General features: G+C 38.0%; 2 pseudogenes; both read left to right on the top strand.

The window, feature by feature from the left end:
* Nucleotides 1–331: 331 nt before the first annotated feature.
* Nucleotides 332–868, top strand: LOC149138967 (large ribosomal subunit protein uL10 pseudogene; annotated as a pseudogene).
* A 10,298-nt stretch (nt 869–11,166) lies between these two features.
* LOC149138968 (protein disulfide-isomerase like 2-2-like) overlaps nt 11,167–27,328 on the top strand; it is a 54,193-nt pseudogene continuing 38,031 nt past the window's right edge.

Below are 27,328 nucleotides of genomic sequence, written 5' to 3' on the forward strand. Positions count from 1 at the left end.
GCTTTGTAATTGCAATTAGAGCAGATAATTTCTGTTGTATCACCCGGGATTCATCAAATTGAGTATTGAACTCATAATCGCTCTCATCAAGTTACTTGACGAACGTCTCTGCCCAACTTTATGATTCGCTTCAATCGAGCCAGAGGAAATGGTGGTGCATTTGCATTTGAATTTTTTGAGCCCTAAATAAGTGTGTGGTGTCTGCTTACATCCAAAATTCTTGAGAGGAGTTATTAGCTAGATCGAGGGAAGAGGTTGTGCCCTTCCCATTTTCCATTATTTTTCTGGGCATTTGTATCAACGAATTCGAGCTACACTGGTGGTGCAGTAAACTCTTAACAAAGGTACTGTTGAAATTATAACACCCTGGAGCTTATTAAGAAAGGAGACAAGGTTGGTTATTCCAAGGCAGCTTTGCTAGCAAAGCTTGGCATTCGGCCATTTTCCTGTGGAATGATTGTGCAGTCTGTATACGACAATGGATCGGTATTCGATCCTGAAGTTCTTGATCTCACAGAGGATGATTTAATAGAGAAATTTATTGTTGGTATTTCTACTGTGACAACTCTTTCTCTGGCGATCAGTTATCCCACAATTACAATGGTTCAACATGCTATCATCAATAGTTACAAGAATGTATTAGCAATCGCTATTGTACTTGACTATTCTTTTCCACTAGCCGAGAAAGTTAAGGAGTATTTGAAGGATCCAAGCAAGTTTGCAGTTGCTGCTGCCCCAATTGTTGGTGCTACAGAAGTTACACCTGCTGCAGCTGCTCCAAAGGAAGAGGAAAAGAAACCTGAGCCAGAGGAAGAGTCCGAAGAGGATATGGGTTTCAGTCTTTTTGACTAGATTGGATGATTGCACAGCACAGATCATTAGAATTGATAATTTCAAGACAATTGCTATTCTTCCATTTTGTCACAGTGTCAGTCCATTGAGTTAAGTTATATGTTGAGCTTCTAAATCATGGCTCCAATGTGACTGTTCGTGGCTCAGTGTTGCGCTCGGTTCCATATACCACTTCTCAATTCCCTTACAATATTCCACCTCTCACTCCTGTTACAATATATCATTATATCATTGCTCACTCCTCCATGGTATTACCTCCTTTGACTCCTGCACCCTCAACTCTCAGTTCACACTCCGGTCCCTACCACTTCGGTTCACACTCTAGTCCCTTGATGCGGTTCCCGGAATAATCCTTTCATTGGTGCGTAGCTCCTACAAGTGGGTCATTGTTGTGTTCGTCATTCTTATTGGAATACTGGAGAAAGTGGCAAGATCATAGAATATTGGTTCATACCCTAGTCAAAGCATTTATATATATGAGCATTCAAGTCCTGTCCATGACATGGTGCTATAGTTGTTGAAGTTTTGATAGCCATCATTTCTGCTTTGAAAGTGAATATGTTGGAGGATTAACTGGAATGACAAAGTTCAATGTTCATAAACATTAAGGGTTGTTTATATTCTTTAAAGTTGCGGTTATTTGGCATTATGTGAGATATACGTACAACATTGTCATTAAATGGAGCAAATTGATGATGTATTACAATTATTGAATAGTCTAATCTTTTCCACTGTTGATGGGATGGTAAAAGTCAGTAAGGAAACTCTTTTTAACATTCAAACTTGCTTGCAAAATGTACAAGACAAAATTGATTTTTTGCATCTTGAATCACAGCTACAGCAAGAAGAGCTACATCAAAATAGACATCATTTTGAACCTGTTTTTGTTTAGAAAATTGAGACAACCACCCATCAGCAGCAACTCAATATTGTTGAAGTTCATTTAGATCCAATGCCCAGTAAAGCAACAGTTGTACATGCAGATGCAGAAGTGCAGTTTGCACTTTCCAAGCCCATCATCAGACCTTGGGAAAAGCTTGTCCACAACAAGCACAGAACAGGTCTTGGATATGATAAGGAGGTTTCCTTTCATATTCCAGACTATTCCAAGCCCATCAAATTTCAAAGTGTTGGGTTCCTTCATGATAGTTCACCTTTAGCTATTCCAGATTTTGCCCCTCTTCCACAGCAACAGATTATGAAATGCCAACACTGTGATCGAGTTGGCCATCTGAAAGATCATTGTTTTGATCTTCATCCATGTAAGCACTATCATAAAACCAACCATTCTTCAAACAGATGCTTCAAAAACAAACCTCCTGCAAGAACAAAGATTCATCTTGGATGGATCGCTGCTTGGCAATGGGCATCAACAACCAAGAAGATATTCAAGTCACATGTCAGAACTTGTTCTAGAGTATTGAATAGTCTTGCAGTTGATTTTTCTCCATCATCTCACCTTATATCTGACAGGGGAGGAAATGATGGTCATCTACAAGCTTCAAAGCCACATCAAGCAAGCCTAAGCTACAACCTTCCATACCAGATTTAGAGTTATAGCCAGAGAAAAATATGCCCCTGAGCATGCCTTCAGTCGATGATACCTCTTCAAAGAATTGGAGACACTTCCTCTAGTAGAAGACTTCAGCTTCTTGCCAGTTTCGAAAGAGTTCCAGGAATTGCATTAAGCATTCTAGAGTTGTTGGTCATCCTTAAACCATCACAGGTTGAGACCTCCCTTTTCAGGTTGAGGTTCTCCCTTTTATGCGGGGTGAGACTTCCTTTTATTGGTTGAAGGTTTCCCTCTTCAAAACATCAGGAGAACTTTCTCTAGCAGAAGCCCCGAGCTTCATGCCAGACTTGGAAGAGTTCTGGGAACTGCACTAAGCGTTCCAGTGTTGGTGGTCATCCTTTAACCACCACCCTTTATACCAACATTTCAGAGAGCACATTCAACCTAGTGCTGCCACGCATTTTTGCACATTTTGTATTACAACTCTCTTCTTGGACTCATACATAACCCTTCAGATTAAGGGGGGGAATGTCAGACACCTAATCCTCTAAGGGTTGGTGTGGAAGCTGAACAACCAAAAGGAGTCCAAGAGACCACTTGGAATATGAATCCAAGGGTCACACCATGTACTATAAATATATATTATTTGTTAATAATAAATGTACTCTCCTGTTTATCATTCATCTTCTGTTGCTGCCATGTGTGTGTTTGACACCTAGGTAGGGGCACACCATTATTTGTATGTTTGGCATGGGACCTTTGTTGCACTATGGTGTGCGGTGTGAGTATTGGAGACCTCTCAGGAGTCACCAAGCCTGTATCAGAAGATAGTTGACAACCATAGGTGCAACTATGCCTATACTTCCCCGTCCCTAAAAAGGGAGTGCTTGTAAGACTACAAACTTATATATTATATGCTTATCCATAAGACTCATGCTTGTAATCATACTTAAGGGAGGGAATCCATGTTCCTTTGAGGAGTGTTGATTTCCTTGTGGCCTTTTTAGCACCATGTGCTCCTTGGTGGCTATTAGGTGCTTTCAACATTTAGTGGGTCCTTGAATGAGACTTGTAGACCTTTATGCTGACATTTGTCAGATCCAGGTAAAATACTGGAGATATTAGGAACTGTAGATCCTTGAGGGATTGTATAGGCAAGTCATTGGCCTAAATGGACAGGTCCTTGTTCAGTGGGCTTTGTTGCAGTCACTATGAACCTGAAGAAAGGGATTTTGACATAAGCTCAAGAGGGATAGCACCACTAGGTGCATTAGCAAACTCCACTGGTCACAGAGAGACTTTGTCACAAGTCTAGACGTCTGTAGAACCACCTCAGCTGGGTCATGTTAGGGATCCCTTGTGAATGGAACATAGTGAAAAAAGGGAGCAATATCTGATGGAACCACCATATTCAGGGACGAACGTATTGTTCATGGCTGAGTTGTTGTTGTGAATCTGAGCATAATACTTGATCTTATAGCCTTTTCTAGTTAAACCCTATCTTACTAGTCGGATGAGATCCCTATGTGGAAGCGGTGGATTGGATGGATTGGTTACACCTTATCGCAATAGGGTTGGTGGAGGAATGACAAATCCTGAAAGGCCTTGTTCTCGGAAGTCCAAAGGAGTTTCAGCCGAGATACGCCCAAGAGTTTCAACCAGGGAATGACTAATGGTGTCATCTGAGATAGTCCTGAGAGTTTCAACCGACGCATGATCGAGGAATTTCCGTTGGGTATGACTGGGAGTTTTCATTTGGGTGCACGAGGAGTTTTTGTCGTAGAGGGGGGAAGCACCGAGAGATTTCATTGGGGACGCACCGAGGGGTTTTTGTCAGGGTGCGCACTAAGAGTTTTCACTGGGGGCGCACAAACAATTTTCTCCGGGGTGCGTGTCAGGAGTTTTCATCGGAGCACACAATAGGAGTTTTCGCGAGGGTGCACACCGAGAGTTTTCATCGTGGAACGAAACTAGGTATTTCCCTAGAGGTGAAGCGTGTATCCCTCGATGTGTGAAGTGTGGTTGTTGAATGCATAACACAAGATCGTGAAATCCAAACCCATGAATGGGTTGGAAACAATTAACGAACTTCCTTGTGACGCTGGGAGGATGGCTACATGGCATGGCCACGTGAGTACACATGGCGGGGTTGATGACATGGCACATTCTTATTTGTCGGAAAGTCAAAGGATCACAACTTCTGATCTAGAGATCAAATTGATGTAAAGCTTCATATCACCAAATTCAGCTTGACAAGACGAGCAAAATGGTGATGCTTTTTTTCTCAAGGAAAAATCGTAATTTCCATTAATATTTGAAAATTACATATTGTATATGCTTAAAGAAGCATATGTTGTAAGTTGTGGTGTACCACATTGAGATTTTCTTGTATAAAAAACCCCATAGGGAATACTAGTAGTATGTACATAGTTACATGTCTAAAAATAAATATATACATAAGGTTGTTCTGGAGAATAAAGTACCAACGGTAGCTCAAAAAGTCATGAAATCAGGCCCTGTCAGGCCCCTAACACAATGATGATGCTTATTTCCAGGTCTGAAGACAATATTTTATTATTAGTATCCCATATCTCTAACTATTTACAAGGGAGATTAGATTAGAAAGTGAACGCTTTTCACCGCGGTTAAGGTGGGGGTTGTTTACAGGTGGTATCAGAGCATCCAAGTTCAACACTTGGACTAGATGGACTCTATCATGGGGAAAGTGACAATAAAACTTTTGCAAGAAGGACCTATGATGATTTTTATAAATTAACTAAACAAATGTTTAGGTGTTCAAATTGGGTCTAAATTGTTTGATTATATGCATGACTAATGAATAATAATGTAATCTAGGGATTGTGATGCTTGTGGCTTGATGATGATTATCATGGACATCCTGACATGGCTTCTTTTGTTACAACAAAGTTCACCATGGAAGCTCCATAAATGTAAGTCTACGGTCATAATTAGGTTATCTATTCATCTCATGATGTATCTAAAAATTATGTGCGAATGACATCACATCACGAGCACCAAAGGCAGTGAAAGACACAAAAATGAGGACCATAATGATGTAGTATAGCTTCGATCAGTCACAACAAGGAGATGAAGAGGCTCAATCAAATGAAGAAGAAATATTAGTTGGCTAAGGGGCAAGGCAAACTCTCTTGATTGGTTGAATATTTTGAGTCTAAGGGCAGAAGTTAGAGCTTCAAAGCAGACAATGAAAAATTGGTAAGAACCCAGGAAAAGTATGTTGAAATCAATGCAGTTAGCTTGCAAAGCCTCCCATATTTGCAGAGGCGAAAGCATCATGAGTTGGGAACTAGTCACAGAGGCAAGGGAATCCTTTGAGTATCACAAGATAAAACAAATGGAGTAGATGGTAGCAGGTTTAGGAAGATGCATAGACATGAGAGTGAAGACATTGTGAAGGGGAATGTACTGCTAAGTACCCTAGAAGGAATGACCAACCCTTATGTGCATCAATCTGGTGGATGCTCCAACTCTACTATAAGGATGCCCCATCATCACTCTCATCATCATCATCAGAGAAGAAAAGAAAAGAATTATATGCCAAAGGAATTTAAGAAAACCAAGCCACCCATATTTGATGGAGATATAAAGAAATATGAAGATGCAGAAACATGGTTGTTGGGCATGAAGCAATTTTTTAGAATTCATAATTACTCTGAAAACATGAAAGCCAAGATTTCCACCTATATTTTGAAAGGAAACGCAGATATACGGTGGGAAGATCTGAAAAACGTCAAAGGCATTATTGAAGAATAATTGACTTGGAATGAATTTGAGAAGCTTTTCAAGGATCAATATTTGTCCAAGTGATATTATGATAGTAAGGCAAAGGAATTTTATGAGCTCAAAATGGGGCAGATATTAGATGAGGAGTACATCACCAAGTTTCTTGAGTTGTTGAGATGCCATATCTCAAGGAGGAGAAGGCCAAAATTTAGAGGTTCATCAGTGCACTGCCTATGACATTTAGAGACAAAATTGAATTTCTGGAACCTCACACATTGAACAATGCCACTAAGAAAAACATTATTATGAGAAGACAAAGTGGAGGCCATAAATTAAAAGCAACTAGAAGGAAAAGAACAATGTTGGAAATAAAAACCAATGGCCCAAGATTGTCACAGATAAAAATGGAAGTAAACAACCAGTTGCCATGAATTGATTCCAACAGAAAACTAGTATGCTAAAGGGAATACGTAACAGCCAACAACAGAGCATCAGAGAGATGAAATAAAGGAGCAATTAAAGTGTTGGATGTGTGGTGAAAACCACCATAAAAGGGACTTCCCACAACAAAGAAACACGAGGCCTGATATTTATAGTGCCTAGGAATCTTGCACAGTGGGGGACGTAGCTCAGAGCATGCCCATAATTTACGCCGTCATGGACAATCACTAGGCAGATCACCAAGAATCCATCATTGAGATTGAAGTTGACATGTGTGATTAATGAATTTATATTTTAATTGACCCTGGTTCTAACTACAACTATGTTAGCCCATAGCTTGTGGAAAAGTACAAATTGACTAAGGAATTGCACACATAGCCATGGTTAGTTCAATTGGAAATTGGGACAAAGAGAAAAGTTAGTCATTGGGTAAATTTGTGTGCATTTGAACTCATTGGCATGCCCACAAAAACACACTTAAATTTATTGCCATTGGGTGATATAGAATAATATTGGGCATGGATTGGTTGTACCTGCACAGGACCAAAGTGGACTACTTTGAAAAATCAATTGAATGTTGGGACAATGCTGGGATAAGGAAAAGATTACAAGGCAAGTGAAAACCAATTTTAGTCAAATTGATCCCAATAATGCAGGCTAAACATAATTTCCAGAAGGGATATACATTATTTTTTGTGCAAATATCTAGTGATAAAGATGCTAGTGACAACACTGGGCAAGGAGAAAGTGAATTATTGAAGAAGTATCCAATGATGCAACAATATGTGGATGTATTACCAATGGTTATACATGGTTTACCTCCTCATAGGGAAGTTGATTTCTCTATTGAATTGGTTCCTGAAGTAGCACCAATGTCCAAAGCACCATATAGGATGACTATTCCTAAGTTGTTAGAGCTAAAATTGCAGCTGAAAGAAATGCTTGATAAAGGGTACATATGGCGAAGTGTGTCACTATGGGGAGCTCCATTATTATTTGTAAAGAAAAAGGATGAGATACTATGATTTTGTGTTGACTACCAGCAATTGAATAAAGTGACCATTAAGAATTGATATTTGTTGGCACAAATTGATGACTTATTCAATCAGCTGAGGGGAGCAACAATATTCTCTGAGATCTTCAGGTCCGGTATCATCAAGTGCGCAACAAGAAGAGGATATCCACGAGATTGCTTTCAGGACAAGATACAAGCACTATGTTATATACCTACGGGGGGTAATATGGGGTACAAAGGGAGGTACCCAAGGTAAGAATGTAATAATGGGATGGGCCATAGTAATAAATAAGGTGGTTAGCCCATATCATGTAAGGGACCACAAGTAGTTAGTAATAATGTAATGGGCCCATGGTATTAGTTCGATGGTATGAGGTAACCATGGTAATGACCCATGGTATTGTATGTATGAGGCCTATATAGAGGCTAGAGACTCAACGTCAAGGAATTGCGTCAAGGAATTATTGTATGAACAAGCATATGGCTTGTGGAGTGCTCTCCTTCCTTAAGGAGTGAATATATGGTGTTGCCCTACCTTAAGGGTTTGATATCAATAAAGTGAATCATTTCTATTTCTATATTCAGATCTTGTTATTCATTGGGTTGTTTCTATTCTTATATATTTTTGGATCAGATCTATAACAAGTGGTATCGGAACCATGGGTCATTACCATGGTTCCCTCATACCATAGAACTAATAGCATGGGCCCATTACATTATTACTAACTACTTGTGGTCCCTTACATGATATGGGTTAACCACCTTATTTATTACTATGGCCCATCCCATTATTACATTATTACCTTGGGTACCTCCCTTTGTACCCCATATTACCCCCCATAGGTATATAACACACTATGAGGTTGTAGTGGTACCCTTTTGGCTTACTAATGCCCCTGCCACATTCATGTGGTTCATGAATAGTGTGTTGTGTCCTTATTTAGACAAATGTGTCCTAGTTTTTGTTGATGATATATTAGTGTATTAAAGAACTGAAGAAGAGAACGAAAAGAACTTGGCAACAATATTACAATGCTAAAAGAGAATAAGATTTATGCAAACCTTAGTAAATGCAATTTCTTCCAAACACAAATTCATTACTTGTGGCATATTGTCTCAAGGGAGGGAGTAGCAGTTGACCCAAAGAAGATTAAAGCGATCATGGAATGGCTAACACCAAATAATGTCAATGAGTTTAGATAATTCATGGGATTGGCAGGTTACTATAAGAGGTTCATCTGAAACTTCTCCAAGATAGGTTATCCTATCACATCCTTACAAAGGAAAGGAAAGAAATTGGAATGGACAGTTGAGTGCGCAGTGAGTTTCAAGCAATTGAAATAGTTCCTCACGAATGCACCAGTCTTGAGGATTACAGGTCATGATAAGGATTTTGTAGCATACAAAGATTATTGCAAGGAAGGGCTCGGTGGAGTGTTAGTGTAGGAGGGTCAAGTGGTGTGCTATGAGTCCCGAAAGCTAAATGAACATGAACAAAATTACATAACCCATGATCTAGAATTAGTCGTCGTTATACATGCACTGAAGATGAAGAGGCACTACCTTTAGGGTAGAAAAATCACTCTAATGACTGATCATAGAGGGTTGAAGTATTTATTTGAACAACCTAAGTTAAATGAAAGGCAAGCAAGGTGGCTATCCATGTTCAGCGAGTTTGATTTTGAAATCAGATATATAAAGGGCAAAGAGAACAAGGTGGTCAATGCACTTAATAGAAGGATTCAACTAAATCTTCTGGCAACCATAATCCTTTAAGCAGTAGACCTGGTGGAAAGGGTTAATAATGTAGCACAACGGGATGAAACATACCATCAGATGAAGGAAACACTGCAACAAGATGGTCAAGATTAAAAGTATCATCTCACAGGTGATGGTCTAATCAGATTCAAGAATAGAATCTATGTGCCAAATAGTGAGGAAATGAAAAGGCTCGTCATTAGAGAATTCCATGACAATCCATATTACCAAAAGACTCTCACAACCATTGAAAAGTTTTATTTTTAACCAAATTTGAAGAAGGAAGTGGTTAATTTTGTTACTAAATGCATAAAATGTGAGCAAGTGAAAGTTGAGTGCAAGCGCACAACAATATTATTGCAGCCCATTCCCATTTCAGAATGGAAGTGGGAGGTGATCTCCATGGATTTCATTATAGGCATACTGAGGACCTCCAGACAACACAATGCAAGATGGTGGTGATTGAGAGGTTTAGAAAGGTGGCTTGTTTTGTGGCAATCAAATCCACCAACTCAGCTAGTGAGGTGGATCAAATTTTCATAAGGGAGATTGTGAGATTGCATGGAGTTCCCAAGATATCATATCAGATAAGGATGTTAAGTTCACTTCCAAGTTCTTGAAGGAGCTATTTACAGGATTGGGGATTGAATCGGCCTTTAGTATTGCTTATCATCCACAGACAAATGGACAAACAAAAAGGGTGAACATAATCCTCAAATACATGTGGAGGATGTATGTAATGCACCAACAAAAGAAGCGGGAAGAGTATCTTCCACTTGTAGAATTTGCATATAATAATGGCTACCAAGAGTAATTGAACATGAGTCCATTTGAGTAATTGTATGGGAGGACTTGTAATGCTCCTATCAGCTAGGGTGATCCAACAAATAGGGTCCTTATTGGGCCTGGTATGCTTAAAGAAATGGAGCAACAAGTTCATATCATCAAACAGAATTTGAAGATGGCACTGGACAGGCAGAAGAGCTATGCAGACCAACATAGGGGGCATAAAGAGTTCCCAGTAGGCAAACATGTCTATTTGCAGATTAAGCCCAAGAAAAGTTCCTTAAGGTGTAGGTCAGGTGCCAAGTTGGCACAGCGGTATTGTGGGCCATTTGAAATCCTTTAAAGGATTAGGTCAGTGGTCTATAGACTGGCCTTACCTCCATCAGTAAAAGTCCAGGATGTTTTCCATGTTTCTTTGCTTAAAAGATATGTATGGGATTCTAATCATGTGATTGATTGGTCTATGCTACAGGTGGAAGCAGAGGGAGAGTTCCATCTAGAACCACTGTGCATCCTATATTGGAGGAGCACCATGCTCTGGAATCAAGCAATATAGTAATTTAAATTGCAGTGGAGGCACTTTGGACCTGAGGAAGCCACTTGGGAAATGGTTGACTCAATGATGGAAGCAATCCCTTTTTGTTCCCTAGTTAAAGCAAATGTATATGAATTGTAATTGTTGTACAAAGCTATGTATATAAAGATCCATAAGCAGTATATGTTTGTTTTAAGCATGTCTTTTATGTTGCATATTGGTAAAGAACACCAAGGACGTTGTTCCCCTGAGGGGGAGGGGTCTGTGACAACCCCAATTGCTTAATTTCATTTTGTAATGTAAATATTTTCACAAAAGAATTATGGGTTAAGTTATGGGACACATATCCCAACGACGGGGGAGGTCACTTGCTTGAGAAGTTTATTTTACTTGCTGTAGGAAAACTGGATTGTCCTGCGACAACCATTAAAGGTTGATTATTATTCATTTAATGGACTGATATGTCAAAATTTATGGAACTACAAGAAAGGTACGTAGACCATGCTTGTCGTTGAGGAAGTTATGCCCAGGGCAAGCAAACAGGAATGGGCGGATGGACGACAATCAACAGACAAGGGAGTGGGGGAGACGTTGCACAACCCCACATGCCAAGAAGACCTGGACTGCTTGGGGAACAACACAGAAGAACCACCATGGACGAGAAGGAAAAATGCATGGAACGATAGAAGAGGCAATGGGGAGGAGAAGGAAAATGATTACACATTTAGGAGGAAGAAGAATGTAGTGGCAGATAATCACAGAGAACAACACCACCGTGAGAAAGCTTGGTAGGGAGTAGCACATTCCTTGGGGTAGCAGAGGAAATAAATTAGATATATATGGTCTGGTGGAATTTGAAGATATCTTATAGTAGCATGGAGAGGTGTTGGGCATTCAACAACTCTCGGGAAGTTATTCATGTTTTAGTTGAGCAACAAGAGTTGGGAGGAACTTTCCCCAAGTGAGGGTAAATCTTAATATGCCCTAGGGGGATGGAGGGTGGAGATGGTCTTCTTTAGAGTCCCTTGACAACCCGAGGTAGAGATTTAGCTCTTGAATTCTTGGGAAGGAAGTTTTGGAGTCTCTTTTGCTTGTTTGTATGATTTGGTAGCGCATTCCCTATGGTTGGTGGACCCACTGTGTTATACATTTCAGGGTGGAGGTGAAACCTCTAGATTCCCCGAAGTTTATGTTTCGGGGTGGAGGTGGAGCCCCTGGATTCCTTGGAGTTTATGTTTCAAGGTGGAGGTGAAGCCTCTATATTTCCTAGAGTCTATGTTCCAGGGTGGAGGTGAAGCCTCTCGTTCCCTGGAGTTTGCTAGTTATTGAACAACTGAAGGGTGGAGGAAGCAGGCCTCTCGATTCCCTGTGGAATTTGTTGATTCCTATTTAGTTGGTGGGTGGAGGTGGGAGAGCCTATAGAGTTCCTCTTTCAACCAAAAATTGGTGTTTTCAGCCTTGAGCAACATACCCCTCATTCTTTAGAATCTGCCTCAGGGGTGATAATTGCAAGAGAGAACTAGCGACAACTATCTACGGTTGGGTGGAGAGTCCTAGTCCTAGACTCTGTTGCCCAAAGAATTAAATCAAAGTGTTTCTTAAGTATGTTTTTTGATAATGAATGTGTAAATATATTTATGGTTTGAAATGATGTTGATGTGCGAATACGTAATTGTATTACTAGTATTACACAATTAACTAACATATTGTGTAATGTATAAAAAGGCATTGGAATAACCCATAAGAAGCTTGATTTAATTACAATAATAATTAGAAGAGAACTTCTTGTTATAGCATGATGGTTACATTGATGGTAACTTTCAATGGCATAGTTGGTGTTACAATATGATGATGTTGAGGATTTTCCTCCTTCCTTACTTTCATTGGTTTGTGATTTCATGTGGGGGACCTTTTCGAGCCCTTGGTGAGGCACATCCTAATGTTGTTCAGGAGTGGTCTATTTTATCTATATGTTGTGTTGTGTAGAGCATGATTTCTTAAGAATGGTTGTAGTCATGTGTTGGATGTTGTTGGCACCCTGTCTGGGGTAATAATCCCCCGGCCCCTGCTAACATCCAAGTTGTTTGGGAACCCTTCACAAGCTTTATTTCTTAGTCCATCATATAGGCAATGCCCAGGTAGGGGCACACCATTATTTGTATTTTTTATGTGGGACTTGTGTTGCACTGTGGTGTGTGGTGTGAGTATTGCAGACCTCCCAAGAGTCACCAACCTGTATCAGAAGGTAGTTGATAACCATCGGTATAACTATGCCTAGAATTCCCTATCCCTAAAAAGGGAGTGCTTGTAAGACCACAAATTTATCTATTATATGCTTATCCATAAGACTCATGCTTTCAATCAGACTTAAGGGAGGGAATCCATGTTCCTTTGAGGAGTGTTGATCTCCTTGTGGCCTTTTTGGCACCATGTTCTTCTTAGTGGCTATTAGATGCTTACAATGTTTAGTGGGTCCTTGAGTGAGACTTGTAGACCTCTATGATGAGATCTATGAGATTCAGGTAAAATACTGGATATATTAGGAACTACAGATCCTTAAGGGACTAGAAATGAAAGTCACTACCTTGAATGGACAGGTCCCTGTTTAGTGGTTTTTTCTATAATCATTATGAAGCTGAAGAAAGGAATTTTGACATAAGCTAAGGAGTGATAGCACCAATGGGTGCATTAGCAAACTCCATTGGTCGCAGAGAGACTTTATCACAAGTCTAGGTATCTATAGAACCTCCGCAATTGGGGCCATGTTAGGGCTCCCTTGTGAATGACGCATAGTGAAAAAAGAGAGTAATCCATGATGAAACCACTGGATTTAGCAACAAACGTATTGCTCATGGCTCGAGTTTTTGTTTTCAGTGGCATTATTGTGAATACAAGAATAAGACTTGATGTTATAACCTCGACTAGTTAAACCTTATCTGAATATCTAGACGAGAGCCCTGACGTGGGAGCGTCAAACCAGATGGATTAGTTATACTTTGTCACGATATGGCTAGGAATGATGGATCCTAGAAGGCCTTGTTCCAAGAAATCCAAAGGAGTTTCAACTGAGATGTGACTGAGAGTTTTATCGAGGGATCGACCAAGGGTTTCAACTTAGATAGTCCTGCGAGTTTCATCTCAGGCATGATCGAGGAATTTCCGCTGGGTACGACCAGGAGTTTTCGCCAAGGTGCACCGAAAGTTTTTGTTAGAGGCACACCGAAAGTTTTCACCAAGAATGTGCTAGGGAGTTTTCGCTAAGGGTGCTCCGAGATTTTTTTATTTTTTATTTTTTTTCGAGGTGTGCACTGAGATTGCTAAGGTGTGCGTGAAGAGTTTTCGTCAAGGAATTGAGACGGGTATTTCCCGAGAGATGTTAAGAGGGTATCCCTAAATGAGTGAAGAAGGGTTGTCGAATGCATAACGCAAGGTCGTGGAACCCAAACCCATGAACGGGTCCACGACCATTAACGAACTACCATGTGTCACTAGGAGGATGGCTACACAACATGGCCACATGAGTCCACATGTCCAGGTTTATGACATGGCACCTTCTCATTTGTCAGAAAGTAAAAGGGTCACAGCTTCTGATCCAGAGATTGGATTGAGGTAAAGCTTTATATAACTGAATTCCTCTTGACAAGACGAATGTGATTGTGATGCTTATTTCCAGTTCTGAAGATAAAAACAAATATTTATTATCCCATCTCTATAACTATTTACAAGGGAGATCGAATTAACAAGTGAATGCTTTTCACCGAGGTTAAGGTGGGGGGTGTTTATAGTGAAAATGGTTGAAAAGGTATGGAAATGATGTAAAAAGGATGCTAATTCCAGGTCCCAACATCTCCCCCAACTAAAGCAACTACATGTCCTCTTGCAAACCCTTCCATCAACCCTAAGTAGATGTTATGAGTGTAGCCTGGAAAAAATTATAGGTTGTTTTTGTGTCTTCTGTAAAGTCCTATAACCTTGAGAAACGATCAAATCCAACCACCACATTTTTGCATCTATTGACTTCAACTAAAAGTAGTGTTGATACTTTAATGCATGCATCCAATTAATGGAAATTTGAATTTTAGCCCAAGCCAACTGGGCCCACATTGCTTGATACATTCAACATACTTGGGGATTCAAGAAAGAGCGTGTATGGAATTTTGGAAGAAATGGGGATATCCATTCTTCAACTTCTTATCACATACCTTCCAACTCAGCTTACTTCCATCCATTGTGACCTATCTAATTAGTTTAATATTCCTAGAACATAGATCTTCGACCTTATTTCTAACTTCCATTACTTTGACCCCCCTTTCTAAAGATTGTAGGAAATTTCTAATTGCTCTTATCACTTCTGCAACAAAACATGGCTCTTCATGAATGCACAATAATCTATTTTCTAGGTTTGTTGTTACAGTTTTGTGTGCTAACTTCCAAATTACTTTATTTTGCATAAAATAAGTGAATGCCCTCAGCTGGATGTCTCCCACAGAGTGTGAGAGAATAAAGTTCTTTTTCCTGTAACAGGCAAATTCATGTAGGTACAACTCGCACAACAAATGTTATTATGCAAAACTGCTCTACTTGAATGTCTTAAGAATGAATTTAATGCTAAACATTTCATATGATCTTTGTTCTTTCACAATTGTCAATCTGAAAAGAAAAAGTTTCTCTTGTAAAAACAAGGGATAGGAGGGAGAAAGTCTTCTGCAACTCAATATGTTTTGTGAAGGGTTGTACATTTGCTCCTTTTCTTCATGTAATCGTTGGACTTTTTCTTTCAGTTCCTAAACTTGTACCTTATCCTTCTTTCTCTCCTCTTTAACCTTGTCCCATTTCATTCTTTGAATCATCAAATCCTTAAACCATGCCTCTTTAAGTTCGTGGACAATTTTCCTATGTTCACTTGATGAAATTACCCATTCTTACAATGAGACTGTGAATTGTCTCCATTTACTTAACTCAACAAATAAAAATATTGTACTCTAATTATCATCAGTTTTGGGCTGTGATATCTCTCTTGTTGTTACAATAGTGTCCTCACCATATTTATACAAATCCTCCTTTTTTTCCATCTCTTCTTCTTCTTCTTCCAGCCAAACTAGCTCATCTACTTGTTTTTGTGTATAAGTAGCATCGTTAACAGGTTATTTTGTACCAACATTTTTAATTCCTCCAAGTTGCTCTGCTTCAATTGTTGGTTCTTTTCTGGCAACAACATCTTCATCAAGTTCTTATATGGCAACTTAAAACTCCTTGGTCTACTCTGCTTCAACCACTGGTTCTTGTGCAATAGTAATGAGTTAAGCAAGTTCTTGTGTTGCAACCTAAAACTCTGTCTCCTTCACTTGAAGTTCTATCTATACCCCTATTGAAACAATTTCAGTTTTTTGGACTTCATCTTGTGTATATCATTCCTCTTCAAAGAGTTCCCCAAAACCTGACATAATGATTTTCTAGTTTTTACAATTCCAGAGGGAGAAGGAGGTATATCCATCATCTCTACTACCCCAGCTAAGGTTTAAAGTCCTAAATGTTTCTTAGTATCAGATTTTTCCTTTAGCATGGCAAGTTGGTTTTCTAAATCATCATTTTATTTCCTTAGATTATCAACTTACTATGACAAAAGGTCAAATTTAGACTTACTAGAAGGGGGATATCATCTTGTTTTTGTTTAGACTCCTCCTCCTTGTTCTTGTTGGGTTGCTCCTCTAACTCCTTCAACTCCTTTGTAGCACTGGGGGTTTTAGGCGATAGAGAAGGTGATTTTGTAACAGTGACCTTGACCCTCTTCTTTGGAAATTTACCTCCTACAAACTTCCTCAATGGCCTTTACTTAACTTTGTCTTTGGAAGTTATTTCTCCATTATAAGCCAAGTTCCATACTCTGAACTTTTTTATTGTCTAATGGTTACATCTACGAGTAATTTGGTATGCAAGCCTTCCTTAGCATGAGAATCCATTATTTATGTATCAGTAGGATGAGTTTCTTCATGGCTATTGGCATCAGGGACTTGAACAAGTGTGTCCGCAAGGGAATTGCTTCTCTTGCTTGTCCCTGCTTCTTATGTTTCAATGTCTTTACTCTACTCTTTAAACTCAATTTATTCCTCCTCTTGGGTTGGTATTCTCACAATTGTCAATAACCTTGCCCAGGTGCTCCCTTGTCATTCAAATGGATCAATGATGCTTAATTAACCCTTGATTTGTTACATGTTTTTCAGGATGTTTGACTTGTCGAATAACAAGTGCCATGTGTTCCAATGACTTCAGAAGGAAATAAGGTATTTTAATTTGTTGTGCACTATGCAGGTGTGCTAGCAACTGAAAATGATAATTGAAAAGTATTTTGAATCGACCCTCACAGGTGATAAATTTCCAAATGAAATTTGCTACATCCTCCCAAGGGTGCACGAGTGAGGTTCTGTCCACTCCCCTTCCTTTGTTCCTTATTTTCTCAACCCCATTTAAAAATATGACCTTGCCTGTTGGGATTGAAATCTTTCTACCAAAACAACACATCCGAGTATAAGGTAAAGTTTTCACCCTAGATATGCCTACTTCTATAACTATTATTCACATTTCCCTCGCGAATGAACCTTGATCTATCAAATTGTGTGCAAACTCTAGAGAAATGTCTTCATTAAACCCACACAAGCTATTAAAGTATGCCAACCAACCTGCATTTTCAAAAGTGTTGTAGACTCTTGGGTAATCCCTTCGTGTATCAATGGAATTAGGTTTGTGATGCACAACCACTCCCCCATAGTTCTGGTCATTGATGCAAAACATTATTACAGGTGCAACAATTGTTGCATGCAATTAGTTGTTGGGAGGAGGATGTCGACTTTCATAGAATTTATAATTTTTTAGTTGCAACAGAGCGTTAGTTAATTTTCACAATGCCATAAATGGAAAGTAATGCAAATAATGTGAATAGGTTTTGGGAGAGATCACTCAGAATAACGACAACAAGGTGGTGTGATGGATAGTTCAGGAATGATGTTGATCATGCAAAATTCAATTAATCATCATGCATGTCAATGTGATGATTGTGTATTGTATAAAAGTATGATGTGAGTCCACCCCCCCAATTGAAATGAAGGCCGTCCTTGGCCACTATGGCAGGGTTGTCATGTCACGTTTAAATACATGATTGTGTGTAAATGAGAGAGATTACTAGTGAAGTACTTACTTATTGTGTTGAGGCAGTGGATGATAGAACAACGCTGACTCAACTAGGAGTGCATATTGGAAGAGCTCGTCATAAACTTCCTTGGTGGGTCCCCTTTAGGTGATCGCACTCGCAACATTGGTGTTATAGCATTAGCAACATCCATTATAATAGCAAAAGAACATTACTAGCAAGAATGATTGTAACTAGTTGTTAATGGCAGCTGTAATATCAAGATTAACAATCAACATTTATTATTTAATGCTCAACAATTGATAGTGTTTGGTCTTCAGTATTAGCAACAATATTTGATGTTTAATATGAACAAGTACATCTAGTCTCAGCATCAGCAAAGGAATTCGACTTGTAGTATCAACAGGTACTTTTGGTCTCAGTGTCAGCAAGATCATTTGACCTTTAGAATAAAAAATTACTTGTGGTCTTAATGTCAGCAACAACATTCAACCTTCAATATCAACAGATAGATTACAACTGAAACAACATTTGAGAAACATGAAGTTGTTACTGCAAATAAAATAATGTGTTGATCGCCAACAAACTAGTATTCTTAAAATTTCGTCTAATCGCACCCCAAAAGGGGATTTCAGTATTAGAATTTTATTTTAGTATTATTTTAACTTAATTTTTTGCAAACAAGAGAAAATAAAATAAATGGTTGGTGATAGAGAAAGCTTCTCCCTTTCCCCAATGATTTTGAGATCTGAATCTAAGACTATGTGAACAAATGAATCTTTAGAAGTTGGCTTGTGATATGACCGAAGGAGATGTCCACTAGCAAGCAGAGATATTTGCAACTTGTCAATGGTTATCGGCTTAGTATTATGATTGTCAAAGATTGTATCCACTTCGTAAGGACCTAACCACTTGGTACAAAGCTTCCCCTTAAAATTCTTAAATATGGAATCATATAACAAAGCCCAATGACCTTTCTAAAACACCTTCTTTTTTATAAACCTATCATGCCACTTAGTGCATTTTTGTTGGTTGATGTCATTAAGTTGTATAGCATCCAAGCGCATCTCTCCCAATTCATTCAATTGATCCAGATGATGTCTTTTTACTATAGTCGAGTCCAAATTCACCTCTAAAGTATTCTTGAGTGTCTTTATTTCGAACTCAATGGGAAATGCATGATTCTTCCTATACACAAGCTCATATGGATAAAACCCTCAAGTGTTTTGCAAGTAGCTATACACGCCCAAAGTACCTCTCGAAGTATTTAAGCCCAATCTTGGTGGTGACTAACCACGGTCTTTGTAAGAATTGCCTCAAACACTTTATTAGTACTCTCCACTTGTCCATTAACCTATGGGTTGGTAAGGCAAAGTGATTTGGTGATGAATATTTTTTTTCTTAACAAGGTTCTCAATCAGTTGGGAAGTGAAATGTGTCCCTCTATCTGTAATTATCTCCTTTGGCACTCTGTAATTAACAAAGACATATTCAAACAAAAAGCGTGAAACAACCCATTCAGTAGCTTTAGTAAGTGCCTTAGCTTCAACCCACTTGGTGATGTAATATGTGCATACCAAAATATAAGACTTATTCTTATATGGGGGATTGATAGGTTCAACAAAGTCCAAGGCCCATCTCTCAAAAGGTTTTATCACCAGTTGAGGCTATAACAACATTTCATTTGATCGGATGGGTTAGCCCATCCTTTACCAACTATCACACCGTTGCACATACTTTCCTGCATCCTATAACACGGTAGGCAAAAAATAGCTTATCTGAAGCACCTTGTGACTTGTTATCGTATCAGCAAAGTGTCCACCACAAGGCTTGTAAAGACATTGCCATCCACTGAATAATATTAGGAACTTGGTTGAATTATTTTTCATTTTTTCTTGGGAGAAAGGTGTCATTGAAGTTTCCCTCCAATACCATAGTGAGTAAGTGGAAACTACAAAATGATATTCATCTAGAAAAGAATCCTCAACAACTAGATTATCATAATTATTAAGTGGTCTAGAAAGGAATTCAGCAACAACATTATCCTTTCTAGGTTTGTCTACAATGGTGATATCAAATTCTTGCAGTAAAATTAACCACCTAGTAACCCTACCATTCATAACTGGTTTGTTCATTAAAAATCAAATAGCATAATTATTAGTATGTACAAAAATTCGATAGCCTATAATATAATACTAAAATTTGTTGATAGCATGTACAACAACAAGAAATTCCTTCTTAGTTACCATATAGTTCAATTATACAAGGCTCAAGTTCTTATTGATGTAATAGATGGCATAAGGCTTGTGTTCTTCTTGTTGTCCCTCCACAACCCCAATAGAAGTATCAGAGGCATTAATAGAGATATGGAACAACAAGGCCCAATTAGGTCCTTTTAAAATAAGAGTTGTTGTTACACACCTCTTTAGATCTGTAAAAGCATTTTTACACTTGTCCATCTATATAAATTCCTTATATTTTAAAAGTAGGGCAAATGATGGACATGCAATTTTAGCAAAATTTTCTATAAAACACATGTAGTAGCCTTCATGCCCTAAAACACTACATACCTCTTTCTGTGGTTCAGAAGTAGAAAATTTTAAATTACCTCAATACTTGTTAGGTCAATTGCTATACCTGCATCAAAGAGATAGTGTCCCAACACAATCCCTTCATTCATCATCAAATGGCATTTTTCAATGCCAAGAGAAAGATGAGTTTGTATACATCGTTCAAGCACTTTTTTAAGATTATTTAATGGTTCATCAAATTCATCGCCATATGGTGTAAAATCATCCATGAAAATTTCCAAACAATCATTAATGAGGTCAGGGAATATTCCCAACACAACTCGTTGAAAGGTAGTTGGTGCATTATAGAGCCCAAAAGGAAGGACTCTATAGGAAAACGCACCCCAAGGGCAAGTGAAGGTAGTCTTGTCTTGGTCTTTAGGGGGGATATGGATCTGGTTATAACAACTAAACCTATGAAGAAATGAAAACTTTTTAGCATATAGGGTATCAAGGACCTTATCAATAAAAGGAAGTGGGAAATGGTCATTCTGAGTGACCTTATTAAGCACCCTATAATCAACACATATTCTCCACTTTCCATTTTCATTAGGCACAATGACAAGTGGAGATACCCACTGACTATCGGGAGTTAGATAGATGAAGTTTGCATTTAATAGTTTTTGAAGTTCTTCTTTAATAATATCTTTCAAAGTTGGGTTCATTCTTCGTTGAGGTTGGCGGGCAGGATGTGAACCCTCTTTTAAATAAATATGATGAGTGCATAAACCAGGGTGAATACCCTTCATGTTTATATAGTCCCATGCAAAGGCTTCTTTGTGATTTCTCAGCAATTGTATGTTTATTTGTTTGTGCAAGAGATAAATTAGGACTAATATTAATGATTTTTCGAGGATCAATTTCAACCATAATACTCTTAAGACTTGGGGCAGTTGGTATCTTTATTGCAATAAGATCATCAATAAGATCGTCCACACCGGCTTTGTCCATTATAGAACTCAATAACTAGGATATTCGTTGAGTAAGAACATAAGGGTTACTAATAAAAATGTTGATGGTGTCATCATCTATTTCATTTTTAAAGTACAAGGCCTTGTCAATAGTAAGGAGTGGTCTTGCATCATCCTCTTATAACTCAAATTTAGGTCATTAAGGGCTTTCATAATCAACAGTTGGCCTCACTGGAGGATAAAGGACAAGGTTCTTTGTAGTGCTTCCATCAGATATGGCCATGAAACCTAATCTGCAACTGATAAATGCATTTGTAGTGGCTAAAAAGGGTCTGCCCAAAATCAAGGGGTGTTCTCTTAAGCATGTCTTAGGTTGTGCCACTAGGAAATCAACTAGATATTCCCAAGAGAATTGAAATGACTATATCTTCTAGAATTCCCTCAAGCTTCATTATAGACCTATCAGCCAGTTCCAACATAGCAAGGGTTGGTCTTAAATTGGTGAATTCGAGCAGCTTAAAGGTCTCCCTGGTCATTACATTAACTGCAACACGTAGGTCAACCAATGTACTCAAAATAATTATTTCCCCGATAACAATAGTCAATATCTGATTCCCGATATCATTGTACTTGGTAGGTTGAATTTCTCCCAACACGAATTGTGTCAATTTTCTCACCACATTCACAGTGGGTGGATCTTGAGGTTTCCTACTAGGTTTCTTGACACAAAGTTCCCTTACTGTTTCTGCATAAATTGGGACATGTCTAATTACTTTGAGTAACATAATTTAGATATATAAATTCTTTAACTCTTTTAGAAAATCAAACTCGAATTGAGGGGTATCCTTAGCTAAATTCAATCTTTCTAGATACAGTGGATTTAAAAGAGTCTCAATATTAGATAGAAGTTTTGGTTGTTATAGGCCCTACAGTACCAGTGGCATCAATTGTCACAAGAGCTTTAGTAGTATCAGCAACATCAATTGTTACAATATTATCAGCGACATCAATTGTTACAGTGGTCTTAGCACTAAGAATGTGATTAGTTGTTACATAGGGTTCAACGTGTTGTTTGTCCAACAATTCTTGGTTTGGAGTTTCTTCCCTAGGTGAATTATCTTCTTCATTTTTTGTGGTAACAAGGGAAACTCTTGGGTTTACTATTCTCCCTAACCATAATCATACTTCACTACACTTAACAGGGGAGATGCAATAAGTGGGGAAAACTGGCACTTCAACTTGATGTGCTACCTTATTCTTTGTGTTAGGTTGTACAGGTAATTGGTGTCATAAAGGAGTGTTACTCCTTAGTGTACTGGAAAGAAGTTATAGGTATTGCTATTGTGTTGGTAACTACACACGTAACTATCCTGGGAAAGAGATTCCATGCCATCCTTGAGGCCATAGAAGTGGTTGATTTGGAGGAGAAGGCCACTTGGGCCAGGGAAATGGATATTGGACTAGAGAAGGTTTAGGAAACTACCAAGGGGTTACAAGACATTGAATTTATTGAGAAACATGTTAAGGATTGTACATGTTAGACCAAGTATTGAAAGAGGATATATGATCTTGAACTATACCTAATGGTTGAGCTTACCATGATTTCTTAGAGCTGATGAATTATGTTGTTCCGGCCTCTCCACCTAATTCATTAAAGATTGCCTTTAGTCCTGACAATGATGGTCAATGTCCTGTAGAGTGCTCTTTCTCGTAGATGTTATAGACTTCTATATTGTTGATTGGGCATCCCCTGAGAGGATGTGTCTTTCTACATTTCTGGAATAAAATGGATAGATCTTTCTCAGCCTCAATCTGCTTGTATTTCACCTATAACATATCTAGTTGAGAAGATAAAGAGCTAATGATATCGATTTTTAAAAGTTTTAACATAAATTGCCAATATTTTCTCTTGCCACCCCACCATTAGCTTATTTATGTATTATGGCATAGGCGTCTCATGCCAAAGTTTTATTTCTTAATGATCCTCTTGAGCTTCTCGACTAAAGTGCAACTATATCATCATATGGTTCTTTGGATATATCTCCTTTCTCTATAAGGTTTAACATATCCAAGCAATATTCCTTCATTCCTTTGATCAAAATTCATGTCTTCATATTGTCCTTGTCCAAATTACTATGCTCAAACCTCTGTAAGTTCTATTTAAGATGCTTTATATAATCTTCCAAGCTTTCCTCTTCTCACTAAGACATCCTAAATAATTCCTCCCTTTGATCCCTAGTTAGAGATTAGTCATGGTACTTTTCCAAGAATATTTTCTTCATATCATCCCATGAGGAAATATATGCACCACCAAGCCCCATAAACCACTGTAGTGCAACTCCCTTCAAATTAGTAGGGAATAATTTTAGATTTTGGGCATATGTGGTGGAATCATAACTCCTACATAGGACATCAAATGCAAAAAGAAAGTGTTTGGAGCTTCACTGGTTGTGTCATATAAAACTAGAAGAGATGATAAGGGAATTCTTTTCATTGGAGCATGTTCCTGGACATCTCTATTAGGGAATTTGAAGATCGTAAAATTTGAGGATCCTACCAAACAAGTTCAAACATTCATTATTCCCTTGGCTTTGAGAGGTCTTCTAATGGTTGCTCAGGTTGTTTACAAACACTTCATGAGCCTAGAATGGAACGATCAGGAGGTTGCTTCTTTGGACTTGATTCTTGATATTCTAAATTATGTTTGTTTGTACCTCCTTATCCTTCCAATAAGTCCTTATACTCTTCCTCAATTGATACAAATTAATCAGAAATCCTCGAGCTTTCTTTTGAAGTTGAAGGTTCATGAGATTATACCCTTGAAATATGTGCTCCCAACATTTATGATCCTGGAGATTTCGCCCTCTAAGAAACAATTTTACGAGATCCTGTTTTCTTGGAAGTTGTTCTTGGGACAGATGATGTTGCCTCAACTTTCGAGATAAGGTCCTAAATAAATGTTACCCTTCTTAGATCTTGGCTTTTCCTTCCTCCATGTCCTCTTTTACCTGCATTCAGGGGCACCATGTTTTTCTTCTTCTCTATTCATGCAATCATATGTGTCCTAACTCCTTATGAGGCAAAGCCTTCTTCAGTTTGTCGAAGCGATGTGTATGTTCTTACCTCCCATCCTATCGCCTTGTTACCTCAAAGTAAGGAACACTTCTAATGCACTTCATTCAGCAATTCATCTAAAAAAAGAAACAATGCTAGTCACACTTATGCACCTCTAATAACCTCCAAGACAATGGTACCAAAATGTTGGGTGAACTAATTGAGTTTTAATTAGAACCAATTAATTGCACACACATAAATTGTCAACCATGGTAGGTCTTTTTATTTCAAGGTTATTATGAAAAATATATGCATGTAGCAATCAATAACTACCACTATGTAGTAACAAACCCTCTAAGATCATGGCATTCAATCAATCCATAAGTTGATGTAACTCCTCACTCTCAACACTGAAATCATCAAAATCAATTTGCACAAAGTTTTGAAGTTGAAATCATTCTTGCATAATAAACATCAACCAATCATTAAAAACCACATGCGTGGAAAAGGAAAATAGCACTCCTGGAGACAATTGCATAAACCATTCAAATACAATCTCACACAATCAGTGGACTCAATGCAATCATAAAATCATCGATTGTGCAACATATTGTAACATGTTGGCAACATTCAGTCTAATATTATGTTAAGAAATAACCAATAAAATATAGCAGCAGTTAAATAATAATAACATACGCTGAGAAATGGATTGATCCGGGATCTATGTTGTTACACAAATAATTAAGTTCAATTATTATGCAAACTAATTAGCAGTCAATCACTACAATGCATTAAATAGAGTTTGCAACGGTGACAACTAGACAATGTTAAGCATAAATATGAGGGAATCAAAACACACTCCTACACTACCTTGTTGATATAGCAATCCCTGTTAAAGAGGAGGGCCCTTCCTCAAAGGGAAGCTGGTAATTTACAACTCATAAGCTAATAAAACAAACCACAATTGAGCCACGAACCCATGAAAATTTTGTATTAACTTTGAGAACATTATAGATGCACAGTTCTCCCTAAAAGATAATAGTGTCACCCTTGCACGAGAATAAGGGATTTTATTTTTATAGATTTACATTTCCGTATTCGGGCTTTTGTGATCCATAATGAATTAAGCAAAGTCTTTCCGTAGAAATCATATAATAGAAATTTTTGGTCGACGCGTTACGAACCAGCAAGTGTGGTTCATCATCAGGACCAGATGAAGAGGTAGACCATGGAAAAGGCTTAAATATTTACATTGTTTCTAATTTTAAAACCAAAATCATCCATGAGGATCTTTTGATTCTTAGGTTGTCCAAATTGAGAGTCTTGTACAACATATTACAACTAATGTGATGAGAATAAAGAAAGTGTTATAGCAATGTCTTAACTTAGTGAGAAGCCAACAAAAAATCATAATTGTCACAACAAAGTTGGTTGTACTGTTAGAATATTGTATGGTCCTTATTGGCACAATATTCTAGGTTGACTACGACTGAGTAGCAACTCCCATGTTGACTCCCAATGACATCATAAAAAAACCAGAGTATCATGAAACAAAGTATTATGAAATAGAGTACTAACATTGCAACAACAATGTCAACAAAACTTGTTTTAAAGTATCAATAGTACAAAATTTGGAGAAACAACATTGCATGTAAATAGCAACACCCCAATGAGCCAAGTCATCTTGAAGCAACTTCCTTGCAAATTTTATTAATAAATTTACACAAAACAATCGGCTTCTCATCAAAATACAATCAAAATTGCATTAATTAATGTGACATGAAAGAGTAGCATGCATTAGTCAAAATGACAATTGGTGGAGTAACAAAGTGTTGCTATAAGGGTGAATATGGCTAAAATGGTGAGGAAATGATGGTGAAAAGGATGCCAATTCCAAGACCAGATAACTACTTAGAGGACATTCTTATTGAAAATACTCCTAAACCAACTTTGGAAGACACAGTGCCATTGAATGGAAGATGAAGCCCCCTTACAAGCTCCTTGCAATGATCCAAGTGGATATTGGTGGCCACCCCCATATTCCACTTGGACCCCCACCATTGTTTCTTTCAGTTTTTCAGTTTCCTTAATTGTAGCACAATTTACTATTTTTGGCAGTTTTTGGGGTCCTAAACTTCCAAAACCGTTTTGAGACCCTAAACGATGTTTTGTTTTGTTTTTTGTTTTTTGTTTTGTTTTGTTTGTTTGTTTGTTTGTTTTGTTTGTTTGTTTGTTTTTTGTTTGTTTGTTTGTTTGTTTGTTTGTTTGTTTGTTTGTTTGTTTGTTTTTTGTGTTTGTTTTTGTTTTTTGTTTTTTGTTTTTTGTTTTTTGTTTTTTTTTTTTTTTTTTTAATAGGAAAACACGAGTTATTTACTCATGTTTGAAGTTGAAAGTTGTAGTACTCAGATAGATATTTATAACGAGGTATTGTGCACATCAAACAAAGATCATATGCCAAAGTTACAACCCCGAGAAGTTGATGTACCAATTTACCTAAATGGGGCCCATAGTTTTGGCGCTTCATCTCCTAGTGTTAGGTTTTTGGATGTTTTAGGGTTTTCCATTGTTTCTCAATAATAAATAGGCCTTCGAGCCTCATTGTAACACAGTTTAGATGCATGTAGCCGCCACATCTCTTCTCATAGATAAGCTATCGTGGCCCGATCTAGTTTTGTTTCCATTATGTTTGTAAGCATATTTCAGTATTTGATATTAATGAAATGAAGTGTTATTTTTGCTGCATCTCTGTTTTTATGATTATATATGTAATTTTATGCGTTCATGTTTAAGTTCGAGTCAATGGTATCAGAGTGGTCCGCTATTTCTCCATTTTTCTTTGCATGTCCCCAACGAGGTCGAGATATAAGGAGTTAGGGCTCAAATTGGTCGAACCTTTGTAAGACCAGCCTCACAAATCCTGACATCCTCCGATGGCAGAAGAGAAGAAAGACGAGGGGGTAGGATATCCTTTCAAAATCTTGCTT

The sequence above is a fragment of the Pinus tabuliformis genome, chromosome X, assembly GCF_031772625.1.
Source record: "Pinus tabuliformis cultivar Carrire ecotype Pingquan chromosome X, CPIR1, whole genome shotgun sequence".
Classification (NCBI taxonomy): domain Eukaryota; kingdom Viridiplantae; phylum Streptophyta; class Pinopsida; order Pinales; family Pinaceae; genus Pinus; species Pinus tabuliformis.